The following is a 21,565-nucleotide window of genomic DNA, read 5'->3' on the forward strand; positions in this document are numbered from 1 at the left end:
GAAAGCGGGTGGACTGCAAACATAAATCTTGGACAAACTGGCCCCAGCAGTGAAGTGCAGGATGTAGGAATAACCCTTATGTGAATAATGTTGCTTTTCGATTAAATGGGAAGTGCAGAACAGTGAGCAATCCAGTGTGGCAGGGAAAACTCTAGTCCTCTTGCCTTTGGATGTAGAAAAACCCATGGTGCCAGTCCTGCCCCCATCCTTGACCCCTGTATCCACACCGTCATCCCAGTCCCGTCTGCCCCCCATCCTCCACCACCGCTTCCCCCCTTCACCCAGTGCTGCCTGTTCCCCATCCTCCACCACAGCTTCCTCCCTTCACCCCAGTGCTGTCTGCTCCCCATCCTCCACCACCGCTTCCCCCCTTCATCCCAGTCCCGTCTGCTCCCCATCCACCACTTCCAGCCCTTTTACCCCAGTCCCACCTGCCCCCATCCTCCACCACCGCTTCCACCCCTTCACCCCGGTCCCGCCCGCCCCCATCCTCCACCACCACTTCCCCCTCCCGTCCATCACCGCCCCGCCACATCTCACTAGTCCCATGCGCAGGTGTCCGTGTTTGGCGCATGCGCATTCCCCGCCTCCGGCCGGCTAGCGGCCCGAAGGCGGGGCCGCGCCCCCTGCCCAGCCCCAAGCCGGGCTGCCCGGGCCCGCCTGGCAGCGGAGCAGCGGGAGCGGCAGCAAGGTGGGTCTGTCGCCCTCGCCGCCCCCTCCCCGTCGGCCGCCATCGGGATCCAGCCCCCCCCCGATGCCTCAGCCCCTCCCCTCTCTAACCCCGCCCCCCGCGGCTCCCCTCATCCCAGGCCTAGCGCCAGCCCCCCCCCCCCGCCCCCGGCTTGTGGCTCCAGCTCCCCGACAGCATCTTGTGGCTGCTCCCCGTCCCCGGCTGCGCTCAGCCGGCAGCACCAGCACCCCCCCCCCCGGGCAGGGGCAGGGGCAGGGGGTCCTTGTGCCCAGGGAAGCCCCAGCCCGTGTGGGCAGGGAGGTGTGTACACAGGGGTGCTGTGGGTGCGCAGGGCATCCAAAGGGTTTGGTGATAAAAAGCCGGGACCAAGCCATCTCCCTTCCCCTGGTGCCAGGAGCCCAGCCTGGCAGGCAGGGTACTTACCCCAAGCCAGACTTGTCAGATCATTCCCTGTACATCCGCCTCCCGGGGGGGTGGGGGTGTCCCTCTTCAGACAGGCAGTGGGAAGGATTCACCCAGCTAGTCCATCAGCCCCCCCAGCCTGCCGTGACAGAGTTTGTGGGGGTTGGAATCGAACAGGCGCACAGGTGCATGCACATACATACTTGCCTGCGTAGGCAAAGTGTATGAGCGCACGGACTTGTGTGCACACTCATGCAGACACACTCACATAGATGGAGTCTGATAAATTAGCCAGTCATTGACCAGTTGCTTTATTGGGCCAAGCTGTGGAAAGTCTGGTAGTAGAAGGCAATGTAATAGATTTTTTCCCCCATTTCTAGATTTAAGGTTTCACAGAAGTGACAGATGGAAAAGATCTGTTAGGGCCCATCTAATTAAACTTTGCTTTGGGCAGTCTAGTTTTAAACATCCTAAATGTGTGCCTGTGTGTGTATAAGTGTAATTTGAGGTTTTGTTATTGTTCTGTGCCCAGGAAGGCAGAGATCAGCAAGAAGAATGTGCTTGATATTCCACTTCCTAGGGAAGCTGCTGGGCTTTGCTCTTCATAGCTGAGGTAAGGAGATGGGTTCAAGAGTATTTTGGTTGGTGAAGGGTATTCAGCACCAGCAAAAAGCGTTAAAGAGCAGTTACACCCAGGAAAGTTACTTTAGATGTGCCGTTGTGCAGCTCCATGCTTACCTCAGTGACATCAAGAGCAAATGTACTCAATGGCTATGTTAAAAGATTAATTTTGACTTCTGGCACTGTGAATTCCACCTGGGCTTCTAAAAACAAACTGTACTTTGTGGCTGGCAACTCATTACCAGGAATAACCATTTTTCAGCTGACCTTTCTGAAAGTGGCTGACAAGTTTGTTGATGAAGCAAGAGTCATAGTAGGATCCTGCTTATTCTCTCGAGGGCCATAGAGTACTGGCTGGCTCTGTGGGGTTTAATAGGAACACAAACATTTGTTTGTCATTCAAGTTAGCACACACAATGCTGTAGTGAATTAGACACACACTGAGCAGATCTCTTGGATAAGACAGCACCACTTTTATATGATTACTTTTCAGTCTATATCTGTACTTTAAATTGAAACAGGCTGTCCTCTTCAAACTCTGACATTTTCATTCCTTCTCTTGGCAGTTAGTTCCTAGAGTTAACTAATACTTATTTTACCCAACTCTTTTTAGAGAAACAACCTTTAGTCTCTTCCTCAGTTGAATTTGAGATGAAGAATATGCCAACACGTTTTTCTTTTCATTTTAACTCACTCCTGATAGTAATTTTGTATACCTAGTTGTTAGACTCTGTTTCTGTTTTTGCCAATAGGCTGATCTTAACACTTCATTTATTGGATGAACAAATAAATAACGGAGTGATTAGCTTGCATGTTTATGATGTAGAGTTAATTGTTTTTCTTTTGAACAGCTCCCTTGATTATTATTTCTTAGAAGGAACCATCTGTTTTCAGGAGGCCTGCACCTCAGTCAGTGAAATTGGGCACCAAGTCTGTGGAGTAATTAATCCCAAAGTAATACATGTGAAGTAAGCCAAGTGTCTGCAGTTGCTCTTTATTTTGAAGCAATTTTCTCCATCTAGTTTTTGCATCAAGAGTTTCTGTAAAACCTGTATGGAGGCTCCATGTGTTAGACAGCATGGGAAAAGTAAATGAGAGAGATAATACTTGAGTCTTCAGGGTCAGGCACTGTCAATTTAAGATATAATTAACTAGTTGGTCCTTTCCTATAATTGGATTTCTTGGTTGGCAGCATAAAACCACTTGGATAATATTTCTTAACATCTGTTTTAGTGCAATGTCTAACAATTGTGAAACTGGTTTATTATACTGTATTTGGTGACTTTATATAATAGCAAAATATGGTGAAGGCTACAAATAATGAAGGCTTGATCATGACTGGAAGCTGTACAGTTTGACAGTAGAATAAATTCCATGGGTGTTGGGAAGGTAGAGTTTAGTGGGATATGTAGAAATTAAAGACTTTTCCATGGTGTGAATAGTGTGCAGGATCATTTTTCAGCTGGAAATATATTCTGGGGGTTTATGGATGAGGAACGTTGCTGAAGATTAGTATAATGCCATGAACAGTGGAAAAAGCAAAATGATTATCTTTTAAAAAGACGCTTTCAATTCAAATGTCACTCCTGTCTGAAAATGTTTTACCGACAATTGATACAAGTAACACCTCATGCTATTGCAACTAAAAGATAAAGGATTTTTTCAGTGTGTGCATTCAACTGCACAGTTATGCTTCTAGTCAATTTTCTGTCTTTTTTCCTACAGAAAAAGAAGTGAGAAGTACTGTAAAGATTGGAAACTGTAATTGTAAAATCACAAAAACTTGGCAGGGGAATTTAGGGGCATGTGTAATACCTGAAACTGTTTAACTTTTTTGATAGTGAATACATGTTCAAGTTTTTAATATTAGCTTTTTGATTCTTTACAGATCTAAAAATATTTCTGTATAACACATTTTAAGCTATAGTAATACAGTGAGGCAAGAAAATGTAGTTGAACTTGTTTACTTTGTTCCCGCTAAAAACTGGACGCTAAGCCATCAAGTTATTGGTTCACAGGCTTGTTTGTCCTCTAAGTTATATATAGTATGCTGAACTGCTAACATCTGTTTAGAGAGAGATGACTCAGTTGGTGATAGACATCAGTAAGTAGGTCCAGAAGCGGGATGAGAAATGCGTAGTGCTCAGTTGATTTAACTGCCTAGGATTGTAATCACACTTCTTTAAACCATTCACGTAATGGTAAAAAAATTGTGATGTTTATGGCATTTTGTAAATCAGAATATTAAAATTCATGCAATTGCAGAATAGGTTTGCTAATAAAATTGAGATTTGTAAACTCATGAGAGTTTAAACTCGTAAGATAAATAGTATTCCCAGGATGACACTTCTCAAGCTGGATTGAGACCAAGTATACATCGGAGGCCGCATATGATACACATTTATATATTTTTTTTAAATGGAAGGAAGGAAGGGGATTTTACTAGGCAATTAACATATAAAATCAATGGAAAGTTAATTGGGCAGCTAAACCCTGTGCAAATTAACTTTGGTGGACAGGACTGCAGAGATATACCTTAAAACATCTCATGCCATAACCACGTCATAAAACTGCAGTGTTATTGCCAACTGAAAGAGACTGTAACCTGAAACATATACTTTTGGATCATTCTTGATTTATAGCATAATACATGGGTTCTCCATTCAGTTAAAGTAATAACGTTTCTTTGTTTCAAGTAGAGTGGCCACAGAATTACAAAGATACCAGGCAGTTTCTCTCTTACTTTACCAAAAATTTAGTGATTTCAAGTCCTTCGCTTCTAAAAGTATGGCCAATCACCACCCTTTGTTTGAGATCAATTACTTTGTCATTGGCAAAAATCCTGATTGTGGAGCCAAATTGTAGATGTCTATTGTATATTCTGCACTCATTTCCTATAGGAGATCTGAAGAAGAACAGGTAGTAGAAATATGCAATGTGTACCACAGAAAAGGATTTTCCGCTATTGTATAAATTTATATAAGTCTGTGAGTCCATACACCCACCACGTACTAGTCACTTTCCAAACAGAGGAAGACAGTCCATGCACTCACACAATGTAAAGTGTGTCTATTTATGTATGTATGTATTATGTTTAGGTTTGCTTTCATAGTAGGTGACACTGCAGACTATAGGAACTCCTACACAAGGAATTGTGACTCACTAAGAAAAAACATATTAGATTATGCGTGATCTAAGGAAGAAGCACATCAATTAAAAGTTGAAGATAAGCTGCACTGCATTTGTATCTTTTTAATTGTTTAATATTTCTAAGTATGCTAATGAACGTTTGGAAGATTTCTTTCCTGGTTTTTATACCTCTTGCAGTACTCTGTCTTAAGGGGGGTGCGGGAAACTGCTTCAAGGACAGAAATTCCCCTAATATTTTTCCTGTGCCTCATTAGTGTAGTATGTCTTGAAGGGGGACCAAATCACGTTGTGTCCTCTTAATACTTTGATCCTTTGTTTGAATGTATGAGAATGATACTTGCAGATCATTAAACTCTTTTTGGCCAGGTACAAAAGGCCGGAGTGGCATAATGGGGCTCTAAAAGCCTTGTATCTGGTTGGAGGATGGGGGGAGGATTCCCCTGGTGCAGGTATTGTGGAAGATAGCTGTAAGGCTGTCTTCTGAGGCTTCTCTTGCAAATCATGGCATGAGGGTGAGACAGGGTCAAGAGCAGTGTGTCAGATCCCACAGCACAAAGTGCTTTGACTAATAGGACAGCTCAAGAAGACAGCTTTAATTTAGGTCCCTAGGGATATATCCAAAACGGTTTAGCAGATACAATCTTAAAACTAAAATTCTAGATACAGAAATAAGAAACCCATTCAGTTCTCCATTATTTACAGATGTTTGAGTCTCACCCCCTTCCAGCTATTACTCATCAGCAAATCTCCATCCCAGGTCTTTGTGATGGTACTTTTAGTCCAGTTGAGGCACTATAGTGGGGGTTCCTAATCTTTTACCCATCATGATTCCTTTTTTGGCTATCCATAAACTTGAGAATTCTTCATTTCATAAGAATTTGTTAATATTAACCTGAGTCCCTAGTCACAGTCCTCATCCACCACTATGCTGTTGAGATACCTCAGGCTGAAAGTATATTCTAGGGATTAGCCTCACATAAATCAGATACAAAGATAATGAGAGGGAGCCCACACAACACATGCTTATTATTGAAAAAATAAAAATAAAAAAAGGCTTTTGCAGGCTGACCACCTTTTCTGCCTAATAAGTTAACTTGCTATGAGTCTGAGAACTGAGACATTCAGGACAAGATTATGGATTGTAATAGAAGAACAGAGCCCATTTATTACAGTGTTGAAATAAGTATAATTGAAAATAGAATAAAAGCAATGCATTTTGCACAATTGAGACATTTTCATTGAGTTTGATTTCTTCCATTTTTTCATAATATATCTTGAACCACATATAAAACATACCTTTTCTAAACAACATCAGATGAACATTTTTGAACTTTTTATTGGAAAAATCTCTGAATTTTATTTCAAGAATACTTGAACAATTATAATATTTGTACTATCACACTGAATGTCTGTTGTTGCTGCTGCTAAGACAGTAGCTATTGTACTCAAATTTCTACTTGCTCTCTGAGTTGATTACGTAAGTGTCAGATGGCAGAATTGTGATCTAAGTGAGGGACAGTTAAATGCTAAATGTTTTAGAAATGTCAAGTTGCCAAACAGAGACGTAGGAAGTCAGTGCTGTAATTTAATCTTAAAGCATTCCTGTCACTTAAATATTATTACCCCCTTTTATGGATGTGGGAAATTGAGGCAGAGGGGTCAACTGATTTGCCCAGGGCCACGGAGTCAGTTAATGTCAGTGCAAGGATTAAAACGTGGAAGTTCCTGGCTTTCAAAGGCTATGTCTACACTACACATCATTAGCAGCTACATGCTGCAGTGAAAAGCAAGCTGCATCCGCACTGCATTGTGTAGCTACATGTAAGTGAAAGGCTCTGGCAGAGGGGATGCAGTGGGGAAAGGCTGAGCCTGCTTCCCCACTGCCACAGCCTTTCCCTGCTGCTGGAGTCTTTACTCACCTGAGCTGTGCTTCAGATTCAACACTGCTGTTTATACCTGTCCTGGGGGGCTACAGAGATATGTATACTATACTCTGCTGAAAAAAAGCATAATGTAGACATACCCAAAATGGGACTCCTCGTGCACTGTACTCAGTTCTAGGGCAAGGTGACTGTGGTGCAGGGTTGAGGGAAGAGTGTGGAACTGCAATGGGAGCAGCTGGAGGAGGGAGGTATCTCTTCCTCCCATCCCCACCCCAGGACCTAGTACAGAGACTGAATTTTTGATTAAATGGGGAGGTTTTAGTTGTGACTTTCCTTGTGGTTCAGTCCTCATAGCTAAGAACAGATTTCCTAGAATGTGTTCCTCTTACAAGAATAGTTTAGTCACCCTTACCAATCACAAGTTTAAACCATTGTATACTCATTATGTAGTCACTCAGTACAACTCTCCATCTTTAGAAATATCCTTTGAATTTAAATCCTCTTGCTATTGTGCTACACCATCTCATTATATTTACAACTTCCCCTTTGGTGACAGCTTTAATTAATAGTGAAGGAAAGGAGAAACAAGAGGAGGGAATATGGGAAGATAGGACTGTCTGTAGAGGGACAGGGAGAATCTTTAAAAAAAGATTGCACTTGATAGAAAACTTGAAACTGTATTTGTATTGTTTCAGATTATACATTTATCCTTTATCACTAAGAATACATGCAATTTCTGAGTGGAATAATACATTTCAGATGGTGTGGTTGGCATGGCCTTTGGTCTTAGGCCACACTAGGCACCTAACGCATGTTTTTAGCTTACAACTACATTTTATTGTGTGTTGTGTGTGTTTGTTAGAGTACAGGACTGAGAGTCCAAGCTGAGTTCTCTTTCCTGAGTCCTGACTCTGCACGTGACTTGCTGTGCCACCATAAACTGGATCCAAAATTAGAAGCTGTAAACAAGCTTTTATAAATCCTAAAACAAATAAAAATGTTTCCCCAATATTTGAAATTATAATAAAAACACTTGTTTATAAACAAACACTGCCCTGCAGTGTTTGAGTCTAAACATCTCAACATTAGGAACCTGAAAGCAAAGCTGGCTTCATTGCTTTTCATTGCCCAAACAGAGAGAAGCAAAATGTAAATGAAGAGCATAGATTAAATTTCCAAAGCTGACTCAGAGATTTAGACACACAAGTCCCATTAAAATTAATATTAGCTTTGAAAATCTCAAATCTAAAGTGATAAGTAGATTGGATCTTTAGTGTTAGTAATAGATAATGTGTGTGTTTGTAATGCATGATAATTTTAAGTTCCCAGTGTCCCTTAATCCTCTCTCTTTGACTTTCTCCCTCTTATAAAGCATTTTGATATTCTTAAATAAAGGTACAATGTGAGAACATAATATTAAATGCAGTGCAGTTCCAGTGCAGTGTCATATTTTATGCTTTAACACAAGATAACTTGAAAGATCCTGTAAGTACCACAGTATGGCACCAAAAATAGATTTATTTTCAATGAGTTATATTAGATCAGAGTGACACCTAGAAACTGGGGGGGATACATATCTTATACATGCCAAGGATATAATGGAGACAAAAGGACTTTTAAAATAAATCAGACATTCACATTTGTTCAGTTCTCCTTACCTTAGTTCATATTTGCATTTTCAGGACAGTTTGAAGCTTTGATTCTGCCTGTTTAATTGCATTATGGAAGTGCGTTAACTGTGGTGTTAACTGTAGTCAGAATTTTTAAACTTGCAGTTTTCCATTGGTCTAAGCAGATAAATTAGTTGTCTGCGGATCATGGACAGGTGAATGTTAAGCCTTCTGTAATGCAGCCCTAAGACAGCATAGACAGTTCTAGTCACACTAGTTGCCAAACATCTAGTGACCAGGTCCTGTTCTACTTACCTAAAAAACCTGTTAATGTGGCTGTCTGGTTGGGATAGTTCAGTAGAATTTTCCAAAGTGCTTAGGATTCTTTTTTTGTTTAAATAGTAACTGCTGAGTTCTAAAGGCTTCAAGAGTATTAATTCATTTGCCTGTGGCTGTGCATTAATTCTTTGAAAACAGCAAACAATATGGTTAACCCAAAAAATAACTTCTCAGCTGGCTCAAAACCTCCTAATGAAAATAGCCCTAATGAAAATAGAAATGAAATAATAATTTTTTTGAACAAACAGGCGTGACATTGAACCATGGAGCTAGCTAAACTCTGGCAGGTTACTAGGGCAGATGGTTCTTCAACTGAGAATGATCTACCTTTAGTACTGAGGAATACCAATCTAGGAAGTGCTAGAGCAATCCAGCAGGTCATAATTTTTGCAAGTGGACCGAGCAAAAAGGCAAGCTCTCAGCTGGGCTCCAGACCACCAAGTCTTGAACTGTACCTGGAAATCAACAGGTAGCCAGTACTAAGTTATGTTATCATTAGGAAAAGTAATTATTGAAGTGCTCATTAGCTATCATTCAAATATTAAAATTTCAGAGTTTCCAACATGCATCAGTTCTCACTAAGAAGCTCATCTAAATGTTTAAAAATTACCTTTCTTTGCCTTAAATTCAATTTTAAAAAAATCTCAGACTACTTATTCTGTTTCTTCTGTATTCAACTAAAAATCAGCTTAACTTCCATCGTTTCCCCCCCCCCAACACTCCATAAAGATATATCATTTATTTACCAAGGTTGTGGGTGCTGAGATTTGAAATATCTGACATACATACTATACTAGCAGGTCTCAGTCATGTGTGGAGCCAGTTCTCTAATAATGGTGAACCATGTGTACTTAAAACAAGAGGTGGTAATATTATTCTAGAGAATTTTACTTGTGCCTGTGTCTTCAGTTTTTACTGTTTTCAAGCCTGATCCTGCTGAGCACCTTCAATTCCCAGTGAAGTCAAAGGGGTGACTGAGGGTGCTCAGAACCTGGCAAATTTGGATCCATAAAGTAGTTACAGTCTTGTTAGTTACAGCTAGGGGCCCCATCCTGCAAACACTTAAGTACATGAATAATTTTGCTTACCTAAATACTGCATTGACTTCTAAGGGACCACTCAAGTAAATGAAGTTTCTTACATGGTTAAGTGTTTGCAGGACAGGACTCATAGAGACTGATTTTTCAGCTATGCTGAGCTCCCACAGTTCCACCTGAAGACAATGGGAACTGGAGATGCTCAGTATTTCTAGAAAATGAATCCCAAGGTGACATACTAAAAAAGCAAGGGGACATAATACTACTTTCTAAAGTGATTATTTTTGAAGTGTGAAAATCTAATCTGGTCAGGTTTCTAAACAACAAAAAAATTTGGTTCTTGTATATTAACTATCTACAACTTTTAATTTTTAGAAACTGTTTTGTAGCTAGAATTAAGTACACATTTGAAAGAGCCACAAACACAATTTTGCCATTCAAATAGTTAATAGTATTTTTATATATGGCATCTCAGTTAACTTACCAAGTTTCTGACCTTAAAGTTTGAAATAATGAGCCTCTTCAAATAGTTTTTTAAAGGAATTAGAGTTTACTCTTTAACTGTATTATAGAATGTAGAAAACATGAAAATGAGCACTAATAACTTCCTTAGTTAAAGGCCTTATGATTTTGCCTCTCAGCAATTTATTCTATCATCTGATATGTCACTACTGTCTATAGCACCTTCAGTCCTAAAAATATATTTTAATATGCATGTTAATTACAGGGAACATTACAAGGGAACAGAATGAAATTATATGTCCTCCAGAATCTGTCAGTTATAAATAAATTACAAGTATGACTAGGGCAATTATTAGGGCATCCCTCATAGTCTATTAATATACTTCAGTCTTCTTTTGTCTGCAGAAATTTTAGATACAATATCGAAAGTGATAGCAACAATTTGCCATATGGTTAAAAACATTGACATTTATTTTTGAGTTATGGATCATTTCATTGAATATTTTTCAGCTACAAAAGGGAAAGGAATTGCAATGACATAGCCAAGAGGTTTAAAAAATACAATTAAAATAACTTTTTCCCTCCTGGTAAATATCTATTGCTTACTTGGACAGTGAATATTTGCCATTGATATTTCTAAAATAAAAAAATTGACTGGACATACGAAATTATAGTTTCTTCATGAGACACAAAATCCCTGAGGGGTGGAAACAGTGGATTTAATGGATTTCTTTTCTCCCTCTGTAATTAACAAATGAAACATTTGTGAGTCAAAGTTGTTTGGTGTGATAACATAATGGAGTGCACCAAACTTACTTTTCACAGAGGGTGGTTTTAATGGTCATGTAACCTTTTCCTTACTTCACTTTCTTCAAGGACTATACTATCAAACCAGTCATTTTTGTAAACAGTAATATTTTTACCATGTCATTTTTAAAGAAAATAATATTTAACTGGAAAATCTAAAGAAGAAAAAGCAAACTTGTGAATAACAATGGGCCATATTTTTTAAGGGACCTCAATAGGGCCTCTAAATTGTGGATGCAACTTTCCATGACCAAATTTTTATTTCCATGGCTGGGCTTTTTGCACAATTGTGCTTGGATTTGTACAAATTGGATATTGTAATTAGCCATGAAAAAACACAACTTGAATGCAAATTCAGTTTGTGTACACATCAGTTTTTGTGTTTGCAAAAATAACATCTGTGAAAAATAACATCTGCAATTTAAAGTTTGGCCCTATCGCTCTCCTTATATATAGCTTTGCATGTAGGAGCAGCTGAATTTTTTTCATCTCTGAATTTTACTAATTCCATGGATGTTAGCCATCATAAACAGTTAAATCTGATCAGAAGAATGTTTCTAAAAACAGACATAACAATTTAGCTCTGTTATCAACTCAATGTCTCCTCTGGCCAAATTAAGACAGGTCCTTAGCTGACACAATATTTTCCAAGCTTAATTGGGTTGTAGGCTTAACCCTTAGAACAGTTGTATCCAGATCGCTTTGCTTGCATAAATAAAGCAGATCTCCCTATCTCCAAGAAGCTTGTGTGAAAATAGGCTACTGTGTTCTTAAGTAAAGGGGAGGGAGACAGAAAGGGGTGTCATGTTATGGTGAACTTTCAACAACTGTTACTTGCATTGCCAGCTTTTTAATAAGAGCTGCAAGTATCAATGGAAACCTTTTGTATTGTCAACTAATGTTCAGTGGTTGAAATGAACTTTGTAAAATAGAGCAAAATATTTCCCATACTGTATATTCGCTAGTTGTTTGCTGATTGACTCACCCCCCAAAAATCCATATAGTTAGGCTCTTCCTGCTTTGATTAGGTATGCTGTCTTCAGAAGCACTTGTTTTTTCATGTTGTTGTAAACAAATAATGTTTAATCCCATTAATTTACACTAATACCTACATTAGTTATATGCTAGGCTTCTATGTTAAAATAAGAAAGAAAATATTAAAAGAACGGATGAGATACCAGAGATTTGAGCATGACATTATTCATTGTGTTTCAAAACTGATTTATTACAGAGTCCTCATTTAATGTAACTTTATCTGAAATGATCTCTACATTGCCAGCTCTGCGTGCTTCAGTCGTTAACAAGCACATCTTATAAATACCTACCAGAAATGACAAACAGGTTTTGCTGGACAGTAATGGGAGCGAGCTGAACGAAAGGAAGAGGAAAAGGATTCAGGTTTAATGTAGCCTGTTTGCCTCAATCCCTTTAAAATCTAAACCAGACACAGAAAGCAGTTTATGGGATGATTATCTGCATAGTCCCTTAGGTATTGCACATGTAGTCTTAGGGGAAAAAAATTGATTGTTATTGGCTCCTCCCAGATTACTTTTACAAATCCAATTAACTGTAGTAAAAACTGCAACAACATCTAGGATTCATTTCTATAAACGGGTATTTTCATACAACACGCTACTTGTGCTTTGTCAAATCTGCAGTAATGAAGGGATCAACAGTCACCCAATCTTTTTTCTGGGTAACAGGTAAGCCGTTAAACTGAAAATATTGAAATTGCTTGTTAAAACTAATTTAAAATGAGAAGCTAACTCTCTCCGGTTCTGAGTGTTTGAAATTTGCAAAGGACAGAACTTTATATTCATTTGACATTGCTAAAGTCCAATTTTAAAGCATGTGCACTTGTGAGCATAGTTATATTAAAATTTAGTTGTGTATAGCATTCCAAGCTATAATGACAATCCAATTCACTCTTCTGTATGTAGTTCACCATGAAAATCAGAAAAAGAGTAGTCTTACTAAACATGAGATGCAAGATTAATAATATCTGAGTCACCAGTTTTGTTTGTAGAACAGTTAATGCATTCACTTTTACCCTGTTCCTTTATAATTCCCAGTAGTAATTACTGGCTGCCAGCCTGTTCAAGGTAGTTTAAAATAAGATCTGTAAACTATCGTGCTAGCATTTACTGAAGAACTCTGATAGTGAATTAAATAATACTAATTAAATCAATTGTTAGACCTGTCCATCAGTTTAGCATGAAATTTCTTGCTATTTAATTTATGCCCACCTTCAAATAATACCCAGGGATGCGACACCTACGCAGTGTTCTGCTGAATTGTATGTAGGCTTGGCAGAATTTGACTTTTATTTTATATAATTTTGTTCGATATTATTGATATTTATTTTAAGCATTTTTATACATTTTATTGGTTTAAATTTTCACAGTTGTGGAAAACTATGAGGAGGGCATCAGAAAATTATTTAATGACAGACATTGAGATTCAAAAAGTTAAAGCTTTATGAATGATGAAGACACATGGTCAACATCACATGTCAAAATATGCAAAGTAAATATCCTGTAATTAAATCAACAAATTATACGTGTTTTTACTATTCATTTACTAGTCTGTTTGTAATAAGTCTAATTCAAAAGACTAAATCACTGGATTTTAACTCTTAAGTTCTCAAACAGTATTGTTTTTTACTTTGCCTGTTTGCAAATTTCAGTTGTCATCAGTGGAAATATTTTTTGACTGTGTTTGTGCCGTGAAGTTGGTGTTTATCAACATTTACCCATAAAAATCTAAACCTTCCAAACCTAATTATATGCTTTTGTTTCTTTTGTATGTCTATGATATACCATAAGCAGCCACAGTCCTGTGTAAACACTGTGCTTAATGATTAAGTCACATTCAGTTCTTACTGAAACAGATGGTGAATATTGTTTTTCTGTTTAAAAAAAAAAAAAGTCCATGGAGGGAGGTACAGAAGTAACACACTGGTCCTAATCCTGTTCCCATTTAAATCACTGGGTGTTTTGCCACAGGTGTAGGATCACCCCACTGTGTAAATGTCATATGGCTAGTCTATATGAAAACATGTGTGTTATTGTTACCTTGACCTCCATTTCTCCCCCTCACCGCCCATCTGTTTTTCATCCACCTCTTGTGTCTTGTTGCTAACCTAGTTTGAAAACTCCTTAGGGAATAATATTTTCCCTTTTTAAATTGTCATCACTAGTAATAATGCAACATGGAAATAAAAACATTACTTCTCTGAGCATCTTTACAAATTTGTACAAATTTGTATTATTTCTGACAATGGTGTTATGTTGAGTTAGCAAGTCTATTATAAAATTTGCCCTTTTTAAAAAAATTTTTAGTGACGTACTTCTGGCTGAAAAGTCTTCTAATTGGCTACTTGTTAGCATATTTAAAAATGTTTTAATGTAAAAAACTCTTGATTGCATATTTTAAAATACCTGATTTAAAAAACTGAATTTTGACAAGTTTAATTGTTTCTCATGTGTTGGAGAAATAGGGTAAAAGGATTTTTTTTTTATGATCACGTTACTGTGACTTTCTTTAACCTACACTGGTAAAAAGTATCATCTAAGGTTACTATAACTCAGGCTTTCTCAGCCTTTTTCTTTCTGAGGCCCCCTCAAGATGCTATAAAAACTCCATAGCCCACCTGTGCCACAACAGCTGTTTTTTCTGCATATAAAAGGCAGGACCAGCGTTAAGGGCAGCAAGGAGAGCAATTTCCCAGAGCCCTACGCCACAGGGGGCCCCGCGAAGCTAAGCTGCTCAGGCTTTGCCTTCAGCCCTGGATGGCAGGGGCTTCAGCTTTCTGCCCTGGGCCCCAGTGAGTCTAATTTTGGCCCTTCTTGGCGGACCCCCTGAAACCTGCTCGGGCCTCAGACCCCTGGTTGAGAACTGCTGCTATAACTTAAAGATTAGAGAAAACAACATTTAGAGATTCGAGAAGAAAACTTTGTGCAGTTTACAGAACTTTGTGTTGTTGCTTTCGTTCCTTCCTGTGTTTTGGCAGGTAAGGACCTGATCCTGAAAACACTTGTCCACATGACTAACTAGTCAGGGGAGTAGTCCCATTGACTTCAGTAGGTCCAGAGTAATTACTCATGTAAGATATTGTTGGCAGGAACGGGCCAGATTTTTGAAAGTATTTAGTGCCTAAAGACGTAAAAAGATGCCTAATGGGATTTTCAAAAGGGACTAGGCACCTATAAAAAGTAACAGAGTCCTGTGGTACCTTATAGACTAACAGACGTATTGGAGCATAAGATTTCGTGGGTGAATACCCACTTCGTCCAATACATCTGTTAGTCTATAAGGTGCCACAGGACTCTTCGTTGCTTTTTACAGATCCAGACTAACATGGCTACCCCTCTGATACTAGGCACCTAGCTGCATCTTTAGGCACCTACTTTTAAAATCTGGCCCTTAGATGGTTTTTGCCTATTGTTTATGTATGAAAGATGACAGAGGAAAACACAACCACCTTAAAAAAACAAAAGCAGGAAGATATGGACGTATCCACAAAAACCAGCAGAGGGACTGTGGGAGATGTGTAGTGTCTGATACTACTGTTCACTCATTAAGTTGATTAGACTTCAAGTTCGTTATGTCCCTTTTATATTGAGGTTGAAAATACTGAATTTCTTATACACAGAGATTTTAAAATTGGCTACTAACTATGGCCCTGATATTGTAAGTACATGAGTAGTCTCACTGAACTCCATGGATTTACTCACATGTACAAAGTTACTCACAGGCATATGAGTTTGCAGGACAGAGGCCTTTATGTATTAATTTAGTTCAACAAAAATATGATAATGAGCCTTACCATGGGGTTACTGTTCATGGTGGCAGCTGAGTTGGCAGAACTGGAGCCCTTCTATTCTAGAAAACAGAAACTTGTCTGCAAGTTTTGGAAATAGGTTCTGTAAGAAAAGGCAATAATTATTTGTATTTTTATGTTAAACAGCCATATTAATTACTTGGGGGATAGTCTTGTTCTCTCATTTCTTTTAGTCAATGCAATTTTTTTCTGGCAGCCAGAATGTCAAACTTTATCCGTTTTTTCTCTCCTTCATTCTCAGGCAAATACTCTGCACAACACCCAGCTTAAACAACATCTGGGCACCAGGCAGACCTCCCAGATAGCACAGATGAGGGGGGGGAAGGAATCTTCCACTCAAAGCAGAGTGATAGCAAAGCCAGTCATGGGACCTAGAGGAGTAGCTTCCATTGCCTGTGTGGTCCTTCCTTCCCCCCAACAGACATAGAGGTGGAACCACCAACCTCTTTCCTTAGCCACACGTACTGTTCCTGCTGCAGACTGATAATTGTAAATAGGGGGTCCTCTTGGACCGCTGTGCAGTCTCTCTCAATCTTGGGTCCCCCTTCTCTTCCCCCCCGGTGGCACAAAGTAATCACACCACTTCCTCTGCAAGAGAATTGTCTCTCTGCACTAGTGGAGTACTAGACAGGATTTGTCCTATGATGTGTAAGCCAGACTTCTTGTGCTACATGGTTTTGCTGTTGCAAATTTCAGTGACTTGGAAGTACTGAAGAGCAGGGAGTGGGAGAATGACAGGCAGAGTCTTATTGGATCATTATCCTAAATGGATCCATGCTTTAGAGTATCTAGATTCATATGTTTGGAACATGCAACATTTTGTGGCTGTTACTGAGAAATAGCATTGAGACGCTTTAAGAGATGCTTTTTCAACGCCTAATGAAAGCCGTGGTGCTAAAAAATGAAAAAAAAAATGCTGCTCACAAAAAATAGTGTCTAAAAGAATACCTGAAGTTCTACTCAAGTTGTTTTTAGTTTCTTCAACAATTCATTTGTTGTTAATCCAGTTCTATAACAAAAATAACTGAAGGATAAAGAGCTACATTTTGTAGTTTTTTTAAAAAGACTCTGTAGGCAGGAACACATTGAATAACTGATTTCAGAGTAATGGTATAAATGAAAAGAGGGAGTTTCACAAGTTAATAAGATATGGTGCAGTGACATGAAGCTAAAAAATTATTCATTTTGGCTAAGTAGTAAGAAAAGTCTTAACAGCAAGAGAAACTGGGCAGTGAAAAAGACTTGCCAAGAAGGTGGCTGAACGTCATCAGGGCACATATTTAAGGACTGGTTCAATAAGGCATTAGTGAGTGGTGGAATTAGGTCTGCAAAATGCTCGATGTAAATTTAAATGAACCTGATAGTTATTTCACTCTCAACTATTCTAGTTCAATTCCTGATGACTGCTACTCATCTGTTATCAAATACATATTGCAAAAAATCATATAACCCATACTCTGCCAGTTTATTAATCAAAGATAAATCAGCACAATACAGAAAGGAATATACATTACCCAGTCAGGGGAACAGCTTTGTAGTAATCACAGCCTACTTCTCCAGTCTGTATCTGTTCCAAAGTCTGAACACAGTTCTACTTATACATATACACACATACCTTTGTTTATAACAAATAAAGGATTCCACAAATTTCACAGTATTACTAGACCTTACACATCTTCTATTTAGCCCCGTCCATGTTTTGTGAGACATAGAGACATCTATACCAACCAAACCTTGTACAGATAATCATCCATACCTGGCAGATGGTGCATATTTTGCAAGCCTCCGAACATACATTTTATTTTCTGACAGATTCTGCATGTACAAAACCAGAGATTTTAACAGTTTAACTACTAGTAGTTTTCCACAGTAAGCTTAATGAGTACCGTTCATAGTTCTACAACTTTGCACAAACACAAAGCATTCCAGTAATGATACATTTTACTTGTTTAGTGTTAGCTACTTAGTTTAGTTGCATTACACACCTTATCCAATTACCTTTGCAGTTTACATATTTTAATTAATACATTTGTTTGTGAGAGTTGATTTCACAGTCTAAAGTAAAATTCTATTCCTTATGTAGTGAAACTACCACCTGCAGTCTCAGCTCTATAGGATACGTCTACACTGCATTTGGGAGCAAGCCTCCCAGTCCTGATCCATCCACAGACCTGTGTTAGTGGGGGCTCATGCTAGTGCACTAAAAATAGCTGGGTAGATGATACAGCTCAGGCTCCCAAGCTTGGGTGGGTGGGCGGGCGGACCTGACAACCGAGGCTCCAGCTTGAGTTGCAACGTCTACACGGCAATTTTTAGCATGCTAGTGTGACCCCCACAAACAGAAGTCTTGTCTGGACCTGGGCTGGGAAGTTCACTCCTTGATGCAGTGTAGACATATCCCTAATTTTTCAAGGAGTACTTTTCCACTTCACCTTTGGTCTAGCCCTATAGAGCATAATGGGATTTTGGTTCAGTTCAGTCAACAAAAGTGTAGGTCAACATAGTGACCAAAGCCAGCCAGCCAAAACTTATGGGTCCTTTTTATTTGAGGATCAGTTTTCTTCAGGAAGGGGAGAAAATATCTGCAGAATCTGTACTGACTGGCAACATGGTACGAGCAATAAAATAATTGTCTTTGGTACAGTATTTCCCTCAGTCTTTGGTATCAGACAGTGTACCACAATTCAGGAGCCATTGTGTCCTTGGGCAATACTATATTGCTGTTTCCTTCAGTTAGGCAATAGGTGTATGCTATTACTGTACTATAGTTCCATTAGCTATGTTATTTATGCAGACTTAATGGCACTGTAATCTGTGGTTGATATGTGGTTAAATATATGAAGAAGGTAGATCGCCTAAGATGCTGTTCCCTGTCTGTCTGTCTATAAATAAAACCATGTATCTGAGATTAAAGACCTCCTGCTTTGCTGTCATGGCAATAGAGGTGTATGTCACATGGATAATGTAGATAATCTGATTACTGTCATAGCATGATTGCCTCAAGACCTGACTTTATTAGCTCTGCAAGAGAATTAGGAACATGGCCTAAAATAACATGCTGGCTGTTTGTTTGTTTTTTCTCTAGCATGTTCCAGGATTGAGTGTAAAATATAATGAACAAACTGGTGAATAAGGACTTTAAAGAATAAAACTATATTTTAAATGAAAGAAACAGAAAATGCTAATCTCTTTCCAGAAAACGCCTTCAACTTTTATCCTAACTGCTTAAAGAAAACTGCAGCAGCTAAACAGAGAATCACAAGTCCCTAATTCTCTTTCCACTCTCGTGCCATTTATAAGAATCAAGCGAGCAGTTGTTACTCAAGCACTAGTTTTACTTTAGCACTGTCCTTGTTTGTGTAGCAATGCAAAGAAAAAATCCATAACCTGAATCAGTTTACTGTATATACTTACAATACTGCAATGTTAAATAGTACTTCCTGTTCCAAATCACAACACATTTCCTCATTGTGAGCCACATTTTGCCCTTGTTCCAAAAAGAGCTATTTTGCTATTTAAAGTAAGCACAATCCCACTTAGCTTGTTTTAAAAAAAATAAATGCAGACTGAGTATTGCTCACATTACCGAATTCAGAATAACTGTCATGTAGTAAATTCAGCATACTCATGTTTGAAATGAAATACTACAGCACTCCTAAAATAAAGAAAATATTGAAGTCCATGGCACTGCTCAAATGGGAAAGAGCAATAGGATTGGTCTGGGTTCTGGAAAGGAATTTCAGGGATGTCCAGTTCCTAGACAAAAAAATTCCTGGGCAGATCAGCCAACTCTTATTGCTTTATTATTTAGAAAGAGCTCATTAGCCTTCTGCAATTCTGTAGCTACACAATTTTCTGCAATTCTGATCTTTTCTTAAAATAAAAGAGATCCCATCAAACGTAACTGAAGTTAATTCTTAAAAAAATATGAAATAGTTTTGGAAAACACACCTTCTCCTGAGTACTTCTGCCAATTTTTGCGGTTTTACCACCACGTTTGGTTTTTATGAATTTATTTTACCGTATTATATAAATGATCCACACAAAATTGATTGTATGGTAAATGTGCAAAGTACTGTTATATGCACTCCCCTCAAACAAAAAAAAAACATATTTTCCTTTAACCTCAGTTACTGTACTCGCATATGTTAATTGTAACAAAAGCAAGTACAAATTTTCAGACAGAAAACTTTCCCAAGTATGATTAACTTGACAGTGTCCCTGTAGCATGCATCTGGAAAATACACTGTTTGTTTTCCGTTCTCCTTTTGTATATGGACGAGTTTAGAAACTATTTTTGTATGCAAATTTGTGCCATTTATCCAACATCTAGAGAGTTATTTTAATTGTTAAATGTATTGTTCAAGTGGCTGCAGCAGAAATAATTTGTGTGAATCAGTAGCTTGAGTTAAGTAGCCTTCTAGCTTGTGGTTAAATAGCTCTAATAGTAAGATCTCCTATTGTGATGAGCAGTTTCAGTGCCTGAATCACAGCTAGATATTCCCATTATGGACTATGAACAAAAGAGTTCTAAAGAATCAAAATGTGTTGAAGAACCAAGACTTAGTAAGACTTAAATGAATCCAATCCCAATGGAAATAATATTAAAAAAATAAATGTAATGTATTTAGTAAAGGCACAAGAATAAAGTGATCAGATTGTTATTAGAATTTGACACACATTTATTTTATCTCTGGCAATTAAGTATCAAAACACTAGGTTAAAAGAAAATTTTGTGGTTGTGAAGTCAAGCATTTGAAATGTAGAAATGCCAGATTTATGGTTGCCCCTGCAGCCTTGTTCTTCCATTCTGTGCACTGACTATGGCAAAGGTCCTGTGAAAAAAACAGTGTGTGATCGTGTAGTTAAAACTGGATCGTAATGGGCTCACCACAGCTGTATGCAGTGGGTCCTTGTCTTGCTGGCAGGAAGTAAAGGGGTTGTTGCCCATTTTTGGGCTTCCTCTGCAACTGGTACTAGAGAAGGAGGAAAAGGGAAAATGTATCTGATGGAGCAGGAAGTGGCTGGACCAGACGTGTGGAATAACTACACTTCCAGGTGACTGGAAGAGTAGGGTGGGTATTTATACCCTGGACAGTCTGGAGAAGCCTTCTTTCACTGGGATTGGTCTGGCAGTGTCCATCATGCCACCCATGGAATCTGAAAAAGGACTGGGTTTCTTCTTGATCCATCGTGGCCATTATGCTAGTTGCCCTTTTCCTTGGGGGTGGGAAGGAATTTTTCCCTCGCGGCCAGATTGGCCAAGATAGGGTATTTTTTTCCACCTTCCCACAGCAGGACTCGGTAGGGTGGGACATGGGGTTAGGTTACAATATCACATCTTACTATGTAATATTTGGGACAAATATCCAGTGCAGGTACTTGTTATGGAAAGGCTCTGGTTATTGGATCAAATGGATTGGAAGGGGATTTAGAGGAATGCAGCCCGTAGGGGAGCCGAGGAAAAGGATTTGGGGCTCTGACATCTGGTCCAATGAGGAGTCAACTCCCCTCCTTTTCTAGCCCCCTTAACCCTCATGTGAGGGGAGGGCAGTGGGGGCCCAGCAACGGGATGCCTGGGATCAGGTTGGGAAGGGACAGGGCTGACAGCAGCCCTCAAAATTAGGTGGAAATTATTAAGGAAATGATGACCAGCTGTACTGTACAACTTCTTGCGGGATATTTTAAGTGAATAAAGTCGCAGCCTAATTAAACCATGT

At 38.9% G+C, this 21,565-nt stretch overlaps 1 protein-coding gene across 2 annotated transcripts in view; it reads left to right on the plus strand.

Moving 5' to 3' along the window:
- The first annotated feature begins 576 nt into the window (after positions 1-576).
- PTPDC1 (protein tyrosine phosphatase domain containing 1) overlaps positions 577-21,565 on the plus strand; it is a 46,274-nt gene continuing 25,285 nt past the window's right edge. Inside the window, exons 1-2 of one of the 2 annotated variants that reach the window (XM_045025061.1) lie at positions 577-691; positions 1,626-1,706. The gene's annotated coding sequence lies outside the window, so the exon portion shown is untranslated. Of the gene's footprint in view, positions 692-1,625; positions 1,707-12,682; positions 12,706-21,565 lie in introns of those variants that run through there. The other variant, XM_045025060.1, reaches the window with a different exon arrangement.

Source organism: Mauremys mutica, chromosome 7 (genome assembly GCF_020497125.1).
Source record: "Mauremys mutica isolate MM-2020 ecotype Southern chromosome 7, ASM2049712v1, whole genome shotgun sequence".
Lineage (NCBI taxonomy): Eukaryota > Metazoa > Chordata > Testudines > Geoemydidae > Mauremys > Mauremys mutica.